Consider the following 15,994-nt stretch of genomic DNA (forward strand, 5'->3'; position numbering starts at 1 on the left):
CCACCCTTCTTCTTCACCCACACCCCTTCACCTCAGTCCTTACCCCCTTCCTGAGCCTCCAACCTTCACTTCAGCTTTCTTTCTCACTTCAGCTACCATCAACTCCTTTTCTTCACTCAGCTGTCATTTCTCTCTCCGCCCATGGGCTCTCCTCACATGCAGAGAGCATGGCATCGGCAGGCACCATCTTCACTAGAGTAGTTGTTTTCTTCATGGTCCTGGCGGTTACCTACTGATGTCATGCCTGCCCCAGAGGAGGGAAACTGGGCCCTATGGAGTAAAAATGTCAGGTGAGCTGGTGAGTGTTGATGTGCAGTTAGAGACACTAATGAGATACACTGAAGTTCCAACCAGGCCACATGACGTTGGTGACCTGGGAAGCCAAGTTGCAGAGTAATAGAAGGTCACAGGTTTGAGAAAGGCCTCAGGGAAGAATGAGGCGGAGGTGCATTGGCCCTAGCCAGAGATCAAGAGAGATGTTTTGCAGAAAGAGTGGGCTACTATATCTCAAAGCGAGGAGGCAACCCAGGATCGAGATAGCGCACAATTGTACACAACATTCAGGTCCCCACGGTTCGCTTTCTTTTCATAGTTTTGGAAATTTTCACTCCATTCTGCACCTTGTCTACTACACAACATCTTTATTTGTTCCAGGTGATCCAGAGGTTTAAAAATGATGGGTGCTCTGTGGAACAGTGAAATTCAAGGTCTAGGCCTACTCCTGGGCCTGATCATGGGCTTGAGCCTGACGTTTAGCCTGGAAGTTACTCTAGCCTTCCCCTTGGGACTGTTCTTGTACATCTGTCTTGGCCTAGGCCTGCAGGAAAAGGCTTCTGCAGTCACAAGACAGAAGGAGGCAAACACAGACAAGGAAGCAAAAAGAAGCAGATGCAGCTTCTACTGCCAAGTTTTTTGTGAAGTCAGCAACAAAGGAGGAAGAAAGGGAAGAACAGGCAGAGGAGGGTACGTGTATACTGATCACAGATGTAAGGGGTGAGGGACCACAGGGCCAACTGGATGCTGGCAAGGCACTAAGTGGTGACAATGGAGGGAGGCAGGAAGAGGTCCATGGGAGGGTGTCAGGGAGGCATCCTGGCTGTAGACTCTGCATAAGCAGCAGCTTTTGTGCCTACCCCATCTTTTGGCCATGTTCAGCTCTGGCCTAGGCCCGGGGATGTGGTAGATGTTCTTTCCTCTAAACCTGAAGCTAATGATAAAAAGCCAAGATCTATAAGGACTTTTAAAATTCCAAGGGAGCTGAAATTCCAAGTGCAGTGCAACCTGTGAGCCCTCAGTTTACTGTTCATGGAAAATAGGTGTGTGTGTGGGGGGGGGGGGGGGGGTACTCTGGAGAAAATGTAAAGAAAAAAGCCTCAAGGGGAAAAAAATGAGCAGATGTGTTTCTCATTATGAGATCTTGGCTTTTTGTTTTGTTTTGTTTCAAGACAGGGTGCCTTGGCTGTCCTGGACTCACTTTGTAGACCAGTCTGGCCTTGAACTCCCACCCATTTCTGCCTCCCAAGTGACATGTGCCACTGCCCCTGTAGTGCAGGAGACACTAAAAAAATTACACCAGAGGTAAGTGTAGAGATTCCCCAATACACTCGCCCAAAATGGCAAAGCAGGAGGCAGAGGGCATGAGGTCTCTGCAGTCCCTGACAAGTACTACAGAAGCCAGGGGTTTGAAGCATGCAGCCTTGTCTCTTCAGCAGAAGGCAGGTGTATACCTGTTTTCCACCCAGAAGCCTGGACCTGCTTGTGGTTAACAGCCTGGTGATCTGTGCCACCAGCATGTCCAGGCCACACCCAAATCTCCCAGGCTATTATGTTTACCTCACACCCTCCATCCCTAGACCTTCATCCTTAGTCTTGTTTCTCAGTCAGTAGAACCCTTCCTTAGGACAGAGGTCAAAATACACTTTATCTCCTGGTGACCTCTATACTGTCTGTATGACTGAAACCTCACTAGACCCTAAGCCCCTACTTTAGGGAACACCATCCCCCTGATAGAGGTCACATGTACACTGCAAAGGAGTTTCTGGGCTGTTAGGCCAAAATCTTCCTTCTACACGTGGAATTGAGATGACTGTTACCCGGAAACGTTCCCCCAAAATTGTACTGTACTTAGCCAAGTCTAAAATAAACTGCTCAGGGCAGACTCTATGAGTCTGAACCAACACCTGCTGATTAAGGCATGCTGGGACAGGATCCCCTTCTTGCCTCACAAGGATTATTACTGTGCCTACCATGGCTTTTGCAGGGACCCCCATGATGATCCACACCTCTCTGTGTGGGAACTGCAGTGTCCTTGGATCCCTTCTATTTGCACCTGTACCTCACCTCACAGGCCTAGCTTTGACTCTAACACACACAAGCCTAATCTCATCCCCCAAACTCTGACACAGTTTTCCCACCAACAGGACTTCACCAAAGCATCCTCTGGCAACCAGCCACCCACTGGGACGATCCTATCTCAACACCCTCCACTCATAAACATCTTTTTCTTTAGAGGAAGGTAACACCTAGCCTCAACCTGGCCCCACAAGTATGATGCTTTTTCGTAGGCTGGAGTAGCACCTATGCAGGAGAAAGGCCCAGCAGGTGGGCCCAGCTGGTGCACTCACACCACTGTGTGGGGGTTGCCAGGTGCATATGGTAGGTTGCAACAGGGAACCACTTAGATTAGGTGGCCATGCTTCACCACATCCCCCTGAGAGCCATCTTCCCCTCAGAGGATTATCCCAGCTGGGTAGGCCCAGCTTCCCTGAATGGAATGACATCTGATTAGGTGGAGACAGGGGAAGGGATGCAAGAGCCTGGTCCAAGGTGCTGAAGGATGAGACCCATCCAGCATTCAAGCCCCTGTGGCTTAGGCTTGCAGATGGGTGTACATGACTGAACGGGGGAACTACAGTGCCAAGGGACAGAAGGGACTGGAATGCCCATGCCTAGCCAGTGTCCATTTGAATGCACCTGACTTTCTTGTCCTCAATGTGGCCAAATCTCTGCAATCAGCTCAGAGGAGAGCGAGGGTACATGGGAAGGTGCCCATGTCCTTCTCCAGAAATACATGCTGTCCGGCCAGCTCCTCTAACTCCCTGAGGTCCTGACAAAGCTTTATGAGACTGTGTACAGGGGCCTCTTCCAGTCTGATGTGGAAGCAGGGCTCCGCACATCACCTCATGTACTACCCTGGGCTCTAGTAAGTGGTCACTCTCTAAGGGGGACTCGGGTCATCACCATCCCTCCGCACCTACCTTCCACTAGCGGGTGGTCACAGTCCTCACTTCCTGAACTTAAGAACTCCTGCCTCTGGGAAAACAGGACAGGCATGTGGACAAGCACCCAGCCATGCCTGTTGCTTGGTGAGGTCCACCCAGAGACCATGCCCAGGGACTCCAGGGCTTGCAGTTACACATGGTTAAAATGGGAACTGAGCTATCTAGAGCTAGAAAGGCCCACAGCACACCCTCTTTTCAGTGTGCCCACCTGTCTAGTTCTCCTCATTGGACCCATCTGCCCAAGACAAAAAGAGTTCAAAGAGTGTCACAGGGAAGGTGTCCCTAGGCACTGCCCACCCCCAGCAGCAGGCAAAACTGTCCCATCCACTCCCCTAGGGTCCTGGGCTCCTGAAAGAGCTTTCTCAGGCTGTTCAACCCAGTGAGATTTGGAAGTGAGGGTCAGGACACCATGGGCCAATCCTGGGTCCCAATACCTCTTCACCAACCTAGGAGGACAGGGCTCATGATGTTGTCTCCAGACCTTCCTTACCCATGAAGGTGGGCCACACCTAGCTAAACTTCCCAGATAAGAAGAACCCCTGGCTCTCTTAAACCAAGCATGAGGACAAAGGCATATGCCTGACAGAGTGTGACTGTCCTGGGGTGAAGGCAGGCAGGTGGGCTGGGAGTGGGTGGTGAGGTGTTGCTAGAAAGGGGCACAGTACAGACAGTGGAATGTGTGAAGGCTGCATCTGGGCAAGTATGCAGGGAAACTGCCTGAACAGGACGCTGTGGGACTAAGGCCTATAAAGGCCTGGGATGCCCTCAACCCTCGTTTATATCATCCCTCCTGTGGAAATATGGATGACCACAGGAGAATTTCTGCACTCCATGGAAAGAAAGAGTGTGTCCCTAGACACCCCAGCCTGCACCCATGCTCTCCTGTCACTCTTCTCAGACCCTGTGGCCCTGACAAATCTTCCCCAGGCTGACCTCTCTAGTCTTTTCAGTTTGATGGTGAGTTCAGGCTCAGGAAGTCACCTCCTGGAGAACCGTTGGCCTCAGGATACCTAGCACCTGAACTATGGAGATGGGCCTCACAGCACTGTCCCTTCCCTAATCTCCTCTCTCCTTCTCCCTCAAGAGGGGTCACAACCTGAGTGACTTCACTTCCAGAAGTGAACTACCGTGGATCCCATGAGACTGTCCTTCAGCCTGAAAACCCTAGGTCACAGCAAGACACCAAACCTCCTCTTACCCTGGAGGGTGGTCACTGCTAGTGAGAAGTCACTTCTGGAAGTGTACTACAGTGAGTCTGGACAGTAGTCCCTCCACTAGGGACATGTACCTCACAGCAATCTCCCTGCTGCTTCTCTTATCCTCGAGGGTGCTCCCAGCTAGCTAGATGTCACTTCCAGAAGTGAACTACCCAGAGTCTCATGAGATTTGTCCTCTAGCCTGGGAATCCCAAGTCAGAGCAAGCCCCCAAAACTACTCTTACCCTGCAGGGTTGTCACTGCTAGTGAGAAGTCACTCCCAGAAGTATACTACAGTGGTTCTGACATTACTCACTCCACTAGGGACATGGACCTCACAGCAATCACGCCCCAACCCCTCTTACAAGATCTGTGGAAGGAATCAATGTCCATAACACTGAACTGCCAGACTTCAAGAGTGTGGAATCAAGAATATGAATCTCCAGGAAGTGAAATTAGCTGGGACCCCTAAATCTAGAAACATCTCTGCATAGGAGCCATATGACCCCCACTTTTGCACAAGACCTTTGTGTTTCTTGTTCAGGAGGTTGGGAACATGGACAGTGGTCCACTGGTGTTATTAGTGATGCTCCTTAAAGCAGTTCTGGGCTCTATCCCAGAAACTGAGAGTCAGGCTCCCTGGAGGTAAAGCCTGCTGCATCCAGACATTGCTACATAAGAGGTTACTCCCACCCTAGCCAGTACTCTCGCTCCTTTTGTAATCACTAAACTCCATGAGGGGAAATTAAAATGTTTCATTACAAAAGTAGACAAAAGTAAGTGGGGGACACTCAGCTAGCTCTGCAGAAGATGCCGGAAGGAACATTGTCATAGAAAACCAATAGAAATTCATCAAAGAGGCCACTGTTGAAACATAAACAATAATAGGAGAAGCAATCAAAAGATGTCGAAGAAAACACCATAAGTCAAAAAAATTGAATTAATACAAACCTTTCAAAGACAACTCTCCATACTGATAGTCTCACCTTGCCATCCAAAAGACACAGATTAAGATAGAATTATAAAATGGGAGCCATCATTTTGCTGTCTCTAAGAAATATAGGTGTAGATATTTTAATATAAGACAAAATAAAGTTCAAATCAAGAAGAAAAGAGATAAAGGAGAGTCCTTCATTCTCATCAATGGAATATTCAGGAGCGAGAGAAGGAGAACAATCATTTTAAAATGCATGCGCCAAACACAGAAACACGCAATGTGATGGAAAAATGTAAAGCTACAGTTAAAGACCAATACGCTCTTAGTGGGTGAGTTCAATACCCTTTACCACTAATAGAGAAGTCATCTGGATTAAAAATAGAGAGATGCTAAGAACAAATAGCAATATGAATTAGATGGACATAAAAGAGTATATCAACTGAAGCCCAGCAGTACACATTGCACCTAAGCGACGTTTGTCAAAATTGGACACACGTTAAGAGAGAAAAGAAAGCTAATGAAGCCATGAATGTTGATAAAGCATCCTATATTCTAAAAGAAAACAAAGAAATAAAGCAAACTCTTAGTATCAAAATAAAGGATATTTTACAGAACTTGGCAAAACAAAATGGGAGAATGGAACTGAGAATTTATTAGGGATGGGTATGGTGGCAGACGCCAATAATCCTAATGCTTGGGGAGGCAGAGGCAGGCAGATCTCTAAGTTCGAGGCTAGACTGGTCTACAAAGCAAGTCCAAGACAGCAAAGGCTACACACAGAAACCCTGTCTCGACAAATCAAATAAGACAGAGGAAGAGTGAAGGGGAGATAAACCTGTTTCTGTTTTGATCCCAAGTATGGGATGGAGAAGAGGGCAGGATGTTTACCACTTAGATGTGAGAAAGCAAGATGTTTTTCCACTTGGAAGTCGAACTACTTCGTGGGGGAGCTTGGTGAAAGACAGGAGAGGAGGCTTTTTGTTGGGACTTGGTTTTTGTCTGTTTATCCTGCACTTCAAGAGGCTCCTAAAGAAAACTGCTCCAGGGAAAGCTTCAAGGCTTTGGACACCATCTGAGGCTTGAGGTTCCAGCTGCTGCTCCCAATTCCAGCAGCAACTTTGGTGGAATTGCTGGTCTGCTGAAACCCTGAATTCTACACCAGGAGACTCATTCCTCGGAACTGATATCCTTAAGGTTTCATTTCATTATAGTGTTCTTTAATAACCTTTTCCAGGATGTTTGGGTTAGTCGGGTTGTTAGGGAGGTAGGCTCATTTAATAAGTTCATAATAAAGTTCAGGAGAGAAAGAGAGAGAGAGAGAGAGAGAGAGAGAGAGAGAGAGAGAGAGAGAGAGAGAGAATATTGGGAAGGGGATATCAGAGACCACAGGAGGAAAAAAGCAGTCCTGTGTCCCCAAGAAAACTCAAGGAAATGGATCAAAGGAGGAGGAGAACAGGACCTTCTGGGAGGTACTGCAGGACTGTGTCTCATCAGTACACCACAGATGTCAAGGACTCCCAGGAGTGCCAGGTCCCCTCCCTTGGGCTTCTAGCTCTGGAACAGGTGGCTGCTGTGGGCAGGGGAAATGGTGCTGCTGGGGCACAGAGGCCCATGGATGATAGAAGGTGAGGAGAGAGGGATTTGTTGTCAGGACATAACCCACAAGGGGCAGGGGCAGTTAAAGCCATAGTAGAGGCTGAATATGCAGGTGAGACTATGTCTGACATGCATCCTCTGGGAACTGGACTGCCCTGGTGCCTGGGTATGTAGAACACAATGACCTTAGACTTGGCCTTCTCTTGGGAAAGCCATTAATGGACTGGAATTCTTAATTCTTGCCCTACGTGGAGTCAGAATCAGGAAGCAAGGAGGTGTCCATGACTCCTATACGTTTTAAATGTGAGAAGGATTGAGTTGTACTGTGTTGGTGGCTTTTACAGAGAGACGGTTCACAGCACAGAGGGAAAATTTGGTTCCATTTTTAAATCTTCTTCACTTTGTCTTTGGCATGTGTATTTGTTCATTTCTGTGTGGACCTGAACATGAAAACAAGAAGCTGATGTCAGGTGTCTTCCTCATTTGCTCTTCACCTTAGTTTGTTTAGACATGGTCTCTCACAGAACCTGGTGCTTGCCAATTCAGCTCCACTGGCTGGTCAGCAAGCCCCAGGGGTCCTGTCCCTTTGGTCTCACTCCTGAGAATACAAGCACCTGCAATTGGCTCTATACCCGGGTAAGAGCCTACTGTGTGCAGAGAGGAACGGCAGTAATTAACGTTAAGGACTCAGGTTCAGCATTCTCCAGTGCAAGAGGAAGGAAACAGGTGCTGTGAATCCAGAGGCACTGGCTGGGGGACACAAGGGAATTTACAGGGATTCAGCAGAGAACAAGGGCACAGTGGCCTCAGCCACTTATAAGGTTGTACTTCAGGGTCCACAGAGGGGCCGATTCAGTGCCCTATCTCTGAAATACACCAAGGACTGTGGTCCAAGACAGGCAAACAGGACCTTCTGGGCAGTGTGGCCTGGCTGCTTCTCATCAGTACACTCCAGGTGTTTGTTATTCCAAAGAATGACAGGCCCCTCCTTCTCCTGCAAACACCTGAAAGCGCTGATCTCAGGAATCTGAGGAAAGCTGAGATGGTGATGTCTGCTGCAGACAGTCAGCCCACAGGGTTGGCAAATCTTTCTCATTAAGAGTATGAAGAATCTTGGGGGGTTGAGAGTGGCTGAGAGTGCAAAGTGCTTCCTGTATGGGGGGGTACCTGAGTTCATTACATTAAAAGAAAAGTATTATGGACAGTCAGGTTTAATCTCACCACTGGGGTGACAAACACAGGAGGACCAAAAGAGCTGTCTGGACAGCCATTCTGTGAGTACAATCTGTGAGCAACAGGTTCTGTCACAGATCCTGTCTCAGAAAGTAGAGGAGAATAACTGAGAACACCAGATTTTGACCTAAGATTACCTACAACTTGTGCACGTGCACACACACACACACAGAGAGAGAGAGAGAGAGAGAGAGAGAGAGACAGACAGACAGACAGACAGACAGACAGACAGACAGACACAGAGACAGAGACAGACAGAGACAGAGAGTGGCAGAGAGACAGACAGACAGAAAGAGATAGACAGAGACAGAGACAGAGAATGCAATACACTGTGTTCTTTGAAATCAGGCCATTTCTAGAGTCACATTTCCCTTCTCTGGCTTCAAAGACCAGCAATAAAACACACATCCTCTCCTTCGGTGTGAGTGAGTGAAGAACGAGTTAGTGGAGAAAACAGCAGAACCCGGGCCCCATCCATAGCACCGTAGAGAGAAGACAGAGAGGAGGACAAGGAAGTATGGGAGGAGTCTGAGAAAAGGTGTGCTGTCTGGGTGCATAGGGTCCCTGCAGAGAGTGCAAGGCTGTGTGCCTAGCTAGCCAATACTCCATACAGGGCTGGTGAGGTTCCAGTGATGCGTGCCCTCAGGACTTCTGGGTACTCGGGCTCAAGGATTTGTAGAGCCAATTTAGACATCTGCACTGTCAAACACAAAAGTGAACATTTATTTCAAGGGGGGAAGAAAACGTGCCCCCCGCCAGGGAGGAGCTCTCAGAGCACACATATCATGTGCCACAGGCTCCATAATGTTCCTCTTTGTGGGGTGCTTCCTGTCTCCTGTCTTGGGGAGTTGCAGGGGTGATGGCTGAAAGGAAGGAGGTCCCTTCTAAGAAGTGGGACCAAGCGCAGGAGGGGCCCTGGCAGTCTGAATCCTGGCTGCTGACCTCTTGCGGGCAGCCTTTAAGATGGTCTTGTGGAAGAGTTCCTTTTCATGGTAGTGCACGGGTGGGCTACGCAGGTACTTCTCTTCTGCCTCCTTGTAGCTGAGCTCCTCCAGGGCAGCGATGGAGCAGATGATTGCTTCTGGAAGGAGAACCTCCATGGTAAAGCGCACTTTGTCTCCTCTTGTCAGGAAAAGTAGGGCCTCATCTGCTTCCTTGGCTAATTCTTGCAAGTGGCTGGCCACAAGATACAACTGATCATCATCCTCCAGGTAGGTCTCAATGCAGAAGACTTCCCTTTTAGATTTCCGGAGGTTATCTAACCACTTGGACTGTGTTCTGCCCTTCACGATGCCCAGTAGGTGCTGGTCGGCCCCTTTCCTCTTGACGATGAAGTCTACCAGCTTCTTGTTGGCTCTGTCCCATGCAGCCTCATGCGGTCAGGTAGGAGTTTCTTGTGGGGCCCCTTCCCAGCCAGGGCTGTCTCCTCCGCCCAAACTTCCAAGTCAGCACAGCTCACCTAGGGGAAGTCCATGTGCAGGTCGCCCTCTTGGATGGCCCTCCTTAGCAGGTAACTGGCTCGGGTGGTGTAGTAGTCCATAAAGGAGCCCAGGGAGGAGCCACAGGCCAGGCTCTCTCTGTAGTGGTCGACCACTGAGAAGCACCAGCCTATGCCCTGGCCGTACACTCTGCTGGCTCTCATCAAGAGTGATCTCTTCTCCCCACAGTCCAGATGCTTCAGCTTGCGGAGAGGGACACGGACACCCCTGCACTCAAGCTGCATTGTTGCCTTCGATCAACAGCACCCTTGCCATCTTGTCGTGTTGGCTGATGCTTTGACCACCCCTGGCCAGAAAGGTAGATTCTGAAATTTGAACCAGACCAGCATTCCTCGTTCAATGGTATTCGGACCCTGGGCAGAAGAAGCCACCTTGGTGCCTTGGCTCTCTTCTTGAATTGTGGCCCCTCTCCTCTGGAACCTGGTACTGGCCACCTTTGAGTGCATTTGAGGTTCCACTTCCGGGACCCTGCCCAGGGCCACAGCACATGGCTCTTCCTTTTTCTGCTAGCAAGTCAGAGTAACCTCCGCAGCCTCGGGATAGGAGGCACACAGGCTGCCAATACCCCTTTGCATCTGGCTTCAGGGTCCCTGGGCTGGGGTCCTCCTTGTCCTCTGGAAGAGGGGTCTTCCTCTGGGCTCCAATAGCCTGGATCTCTAGTCCTGCACACCATGCTCTTACTCCTGGCTTCCAGGATTTGGGGGAGGTGGAGATGCACTTCCTCCTCCTCTTCCTCTTCTTCTTCCTATTCCTCCTCCTCCTCCTCTTCTGTCCAGAGGCAACCTGCTGCTCATTTTTAGCCAGGGCACCCTCCATGGAGGCTGGGGCACCTTGATGCCTGTGCTTGCATGTGCTTAGCTTTCTCTTTCCTGGATTTCCAGCAGCCTTTCCTGCAGGTGCTGGGGACCTTGGCCACACTCTGCTGCCTCTTAGCACACTTCCTTGCATTTCTAAGCGAGGGGGCCCAATGTGGGAACCAGGCCCAACTGGGCTGCCTGCCTGTCTTGCTGTTTCATGTCCTGTTTTTAGCAGCTTCCGTGTCTGTGCTTATGTAGGTTAGCTACTCATGGTTACCGCTCTGAGAACGCACCCCTCCCTTCCTTGGGACTTTCCCTGGTGTGCGCAATCACCTCTTGAGGGATTTCACCTGCGAGTGGCATTCCTGCTTTGCTGCCTATAAAAAGGCTCTTTGGGTGCTGAATAAAGGCCACCACTCTTTTAGCATGAAGAACCCGCTGTTTTATTGTGTGCTAAATCCACAGTCCCTCGCCCTTGACTCGGTACCACGGTGGCACAGGTGCCAACAGTGGAGGTTCCACCAAGATCGGGAAAGAAGGGAGGAAGCTGATGGATCGCTGGGAACTGGGACTTAACTGATTCAGCTACACTGGCCTGGGAATCCCTTCAGCACTGACTACAACATGTGCTACCATGTCTGGGTGCTGGGTCTACACGCTTGCAAGCAGTTTACTGACTGAGTTCTGATTCTAGACCCTGGTCTTCCCGGCACTATATTTGTTTTCAAAAACTCCCTAGATTCATATATTTACTTACATAAAACACTAAGACTGTTCTGACCACAAAAAAGTAGCATAAGATTTTGGGGTTTTGGTTTTGGTTTTGGGGTTTTGTTTGGTTGGTTTGGGTTTTGTTTTGTGTTTTTTTGTTTTTTGTTTTTGTTTTTTGTTTTGTTTTGTTTTGTTTTGTTTTTTGAGACAGGGTTTCTCTGTGTAAGGCTATCCTGGAACTCTTTGTAGACCAGGCAGGCCTTGAACTCACAGCTATCCACCTGCCTCTGCCTCCAAGGTTGTGTGTGTGCGTGTGTGTGTGTGTGTGTGTGTGTGTGTGTGTGTGTGTGTGTGTGTTTTCTTTGTTTTTCGAGACAGGGTTTCTCTGCGTAGCTCTGGCTGACCTAGAGCTCATTCTGTAGACCTGGCTGGCCTCGAACTCACAGAGATCTGCCTGCCCTGTCTCCCACATGCACCACCATGCCTGGCTAGCATGAGGGTTTTTTTTTAATTTGTCCACCTTACATCCTGATTGTAGTCCCCTCCATCATCACCTCCCAATCCCACCCTTCCTCCCTCATACCCTCTCCCTCCTTTAGTCCTCAGAAAGGGGAGCCCTTCTCCCATAACATCTGACCTCAGCCTGTCAAGTCCCATCTGTACTACCTGTATCCTCTTCCTCTGTGGCCTAGCAAGACCACCCTGCCAGGAGGAAGTGATCAGTGTTGGGGGGGTCAGAGTCCATGTCAGAAGTAGTCCCTACTCCTTGTATTATGGAATCCACAAGAAGACTGTGTTATCTACTACATCTGAGAAGAGGGTCTAGGTCCACATTATACGTGGTCCTTGGTTGGTGCATCAGTCTCTGTATTATAGTGTGGTTATCCTGTATTATGTGACTAATATGAACAAGTATATACAATGTGTGTCTTTCTGGGTCTGGGTTACCTCACTCAGGACGATCATTTCTAGTTCCATCCATTTGTCTGCAAATTTCAAGTTTTCCTTGTTTGTAATAGCTGAGTAGTATTCCATTGTGTAAATGTACCACAGTTTCTTTGTCCATTCTTTAGTAGATGGACATCCAGCTTGTTTCCAGATTCTGGCTATTACAAATAAAGCTGCTTGGGCTGGAGAGATGGCTCAGAGGTTAAGATCGCTGATTGCTCTTCCAAAGGTCATGAGTTCAATTCTCAGCAACCACATGGTGGCTCACAGCCATCTATAATGAGATCTGGTGCCCTCTTCTGGCTTGCAGGCAGAATGTTGTATACTTAATAAATAAAGAAAATTTTAAAATAAATAAATAAATAAATCTGCTATGAACATAGTTGTGCAAATGTTGTATGGTGCAGCATCTTTTGGGTATATGCCCAGAGTGGTATGGCTGGGTCTTGAGGTAGAATTAGTCCCCATTTCCTGAGAAAGCGCCAGATTGATTTCCAAAGTGGTTGTACAAGTTTGCACTCCCACCAGCAATGGAGGAGTGTCCCCCCTTCTCCACATCCTCGCCAGCTATCACTTGAGTTGTTTTTGTTTCTGTATTTGGTTTTTTGAGACAGGGTTTCTCTGTGTGTACCTGGCTGTCCTGGACTCACTTTGTAGACCAGACTAGCCTCGAACTCACAGGGATTCTCCTGCCTCTGACTCTTGAGTGCTCATGTCCGGCCCTCACTTGAGTTGTTGATTTTAGCCATTCTGATAGGTGTAAGATCTGTCAGAGTCATTTTTATTTAGCATGATGTTTTAAAAATGAGAATTTTAACATCTTTATGAATTAATGAGGGGGTAACATCTTTACAAAGTTCAGTCCTTTGATGTTGCTTTTAGTTAACTTTAGTTTCCCTTATACAGATGCCGCACTCTGTCCTTTCCTCATTCATTTTTATTTTATTTTTATGTTAGTTGGGTTTGTTTTAATGTCATGGGTGCCTTAGATAATTACCTTAAAATGAGGAAAGACACTTGTCTAGGGCCCATTACAGCAGATAGAAGAAAGCACAAAGGGTTATTTTGGATTGTAGTTTTGGAGGAGATTTTGGCTTCATTTAGTTTGATTTGGTTGTTTGAGACAGGGTCTCATATAGTCTGGTCCTTACTTTCTGATTCTCCCAAGGGCTAAGAGTACAGGAGTGTACATTGGCACTGGAGGTCTCAGTCTATGGTAAGCTTGTTCTGTTGTTTATGTGCCTGTGGCAAGGAGCATGTGGTAGAATAAGCTGTATAGCTCATGGCAGCTACTGAGTGAAAGAAGAGGAAAAGGAAGAGACGGGGGTCTTTATACCCTATTGATGGGCACATTCTCAATGACCAGAAGGCTCGTCCTGTAAGTACAGCTTCTACCATGTTTTACCACCTCCTAATAGCAGCAAGTGGAGAATAAGCTTTTAGGGCAGAAGATTCTGAGAAACATTTTACATCCAAAAGTCTACCTCAGCGGCCTCAAAGTTCTGTGTTGATTGATTGATTAATTGATTGATTGATTGATTTAACTTAATGTGCCTTGGTGTGAGGGTATCAGATCACCTGAAAGTGGAGATACAGATAGTTGTGACCTACCCTGTGGGTACTAGGAATTGAACTCGGGTCCTTTAGAAGAGTAGACAGTGTTCTTAGCCACTGAGCCATCTCTCCAGCCCTTGTATTAAGATTTTGGCTCAGCTTGTTTCCATGACAAAAATATTCTTTTGGGACTAGAGAGATGTTTCAATGGTTTGGGGAGCACTTGCTACTCTTGTAGACAACCTGAACTTGGTTCGCAGCACCCACATGGAGGCTTAGAGCCATCCTTAACTCCAGTTCCAGGGGACTAATGCCCCTTTCTTGTTCCACAAGCACGACTGTGGTGCACATATATACACACAGAAAAAAAAAAACGCCAATATACATAAAGTAAAAATGAATCTGTAAAAAGTTGTTAAAGTGTTAGAATGTGGAGGAGAACAGGAGGAGGTGGCGGCCCCGGGAAGATGCTGCTCTTTGGCGTAAATTATAATTGATTAGGGATGGTTTTTCAGACTCAAGTTAGAAAAGAGAGTTCAGATAAGTGAGGCCGACATTGCTGCTTTGAACACTTCAGAAGGGGAAAATGGATTTATCAGGAGTGAAGAAAGAAGAGTTTACTAGGAGTCAAAGAAAATAATTAAAAAGTCCAGCACTAGGGCTCCTTCTCCTATCAAACTCAAGGAGCACTCTGAAGAGAAGGCCAAGGATGGCGCTAAAGATAAAGGGGCCACTAAAGAGTCATGCGAAAAGGACTGTGGCTGAGATAAGACTCGGAAGAGACACCGTGCTTCAAGCAACAGCTGCAGGTCTTGCTTGGTCCAGCTCAACCTCCAGCTCGGGCTCCAGCGCCAGCACAGGCTCAAGCAGTGGCTCCAGCTTGTCCACTGCATCCAGGAGCTCAGGCAGTTTCCAGCACATCTCGAAGCTCCAGTTCTAGCAGCTCCACCGGCTCTCCGAGCCCATCTCAGCATAGGCATGACAACAGGTGGCTTCTTGTTCCAAATCCAAGCCACCTAAAAGAGAGGAAAAGGCAGAGCCCTTCACCTAAACCCACCAAAGTGCACTTTGGGAGGCTCACCAGGAATGTGACCAAGGATCATATGGAAATATTTTCTACTGAAGGGAAAATTAAGATAATTGACATGCCTGTAGAGCGCATGCACCCTCATCTGTCCAAAGGCTATGCATGTGTGGAATGTGAGAATCCAGATGAAGCGGCGAAGGTGTTGAAGCACGTGTCTGGAGGACAAATTGATGGCCAAGAGACCACTGCTACTGCTGTGTTGGCACCCCTGGCTTTGGCCACCCCCTGGCGGCGATTCAGCCCACCCAGGAGAATGCTCCCGCCGCCTCCCATGTAGCACAGGTCACCCCCAGGAGTGAAGAGAAGGTCTCACTCTCTGAGACGCAGGTCCCCTGTAAGTAGGAGGCCTCCGCAGCCACAGGAGCCGCTCCAGTTCCAAGTCCTCTCGATAAGCAGGGACATGGCTGCGTACCTCTGTAACTTATGTTCCCCGGCTCAGTTTTGTCCTTTCTCTAGCCAGATGAGGATCTGTAAGGAAGGATCCCTTTACCAGGGTAGGCTTTGAAGACAGCAGTTCAGAGACATTTCCTCTGCAAGAGGGTTCTGGCTGCAGAGGGACTGTAGACTCCGGATCCACAGGGGTACCCTGTAGTTTTCTGGCTAGAAAGTTTACCCCTTCCAGTTCTTGAGAGTCTGGTAGCAGAGCCAACAAGCAACAAGCCAACAAAGCAAGCCTCCATATGGCAGCACACCGTTTTCCACACATGACCGAGAACCAGTCAGACAACCTGATCACACACCCCTGCTGCTGCTGTGCTGCATCTGAAAGGACCAAGCTACTGTTCTGTAGGCCGGACCGTGTCCCTGCTGAGTGCTCTTCAACTTCTAGGGTTAAAAGTCTTCTTCATACATAGTTGTCTCATGCCGGGCATCGTGGCGCATGACTTTAATCCCAGCACTAGGGAGGCAGAGGCAGGTGAATCTCTGTGAGTTCGAGGCCAGCCTGGTCTACAAAAGTGAGTCCAGGACAGGCAAGGCTACACAGAGAAACCCTATCTCAAAAAACAAAACAAAACAAAACAAAAACACCATACATACTTGTCTGTTCTGTCCCCATGTCTCTGTGTAGCCTTGGCTGTCCTAGACTCGCTCTGTAGACCAGGCTGGCCTCAAACTCACAGCGATCCACCTGCCTCTCTCTCCCTAGTGCTGAGA

General features: G+C 48.5%; 2 pseudogenes; one reads left to right on the forward strand and one right to left on the reverse strand.

Annotated features, from left to right (window-relative positions):
* Window positions 1-9,127: 9,127 nt before the first annotated feature.
* On the reverse strand, window positions 9,128-12,947 carry LOC127185427 (PWWP domain-containing DNA repair factor 3A-like; annotated as a pseudogene).
* Window positions 12,948-14,338: 1,391 nt separating this feature from the next.
* LOC127185661 (RNA-binding protein with serine-rich domain 1-like) lies at window positions 14,339-15,231 on the forward strand (annotated as a pseudogene).
* The last annotated feature ends 763 nt before the right edge of the window (window positions 15,232-15,994 follow it).

Source organism: Acomys russatus, chromosome X (genome assembly GCF_903995435.1).
Source record: "Acomys russatus chromosome X, mAcoRus1.1, whole genome shotgun sequence".
Taxonomy (NCBI): Eukaryota; Metazoa; Chordata; class Mammalia; order Rodentia; family Muridae; genus Acomys; species Acomys russatus.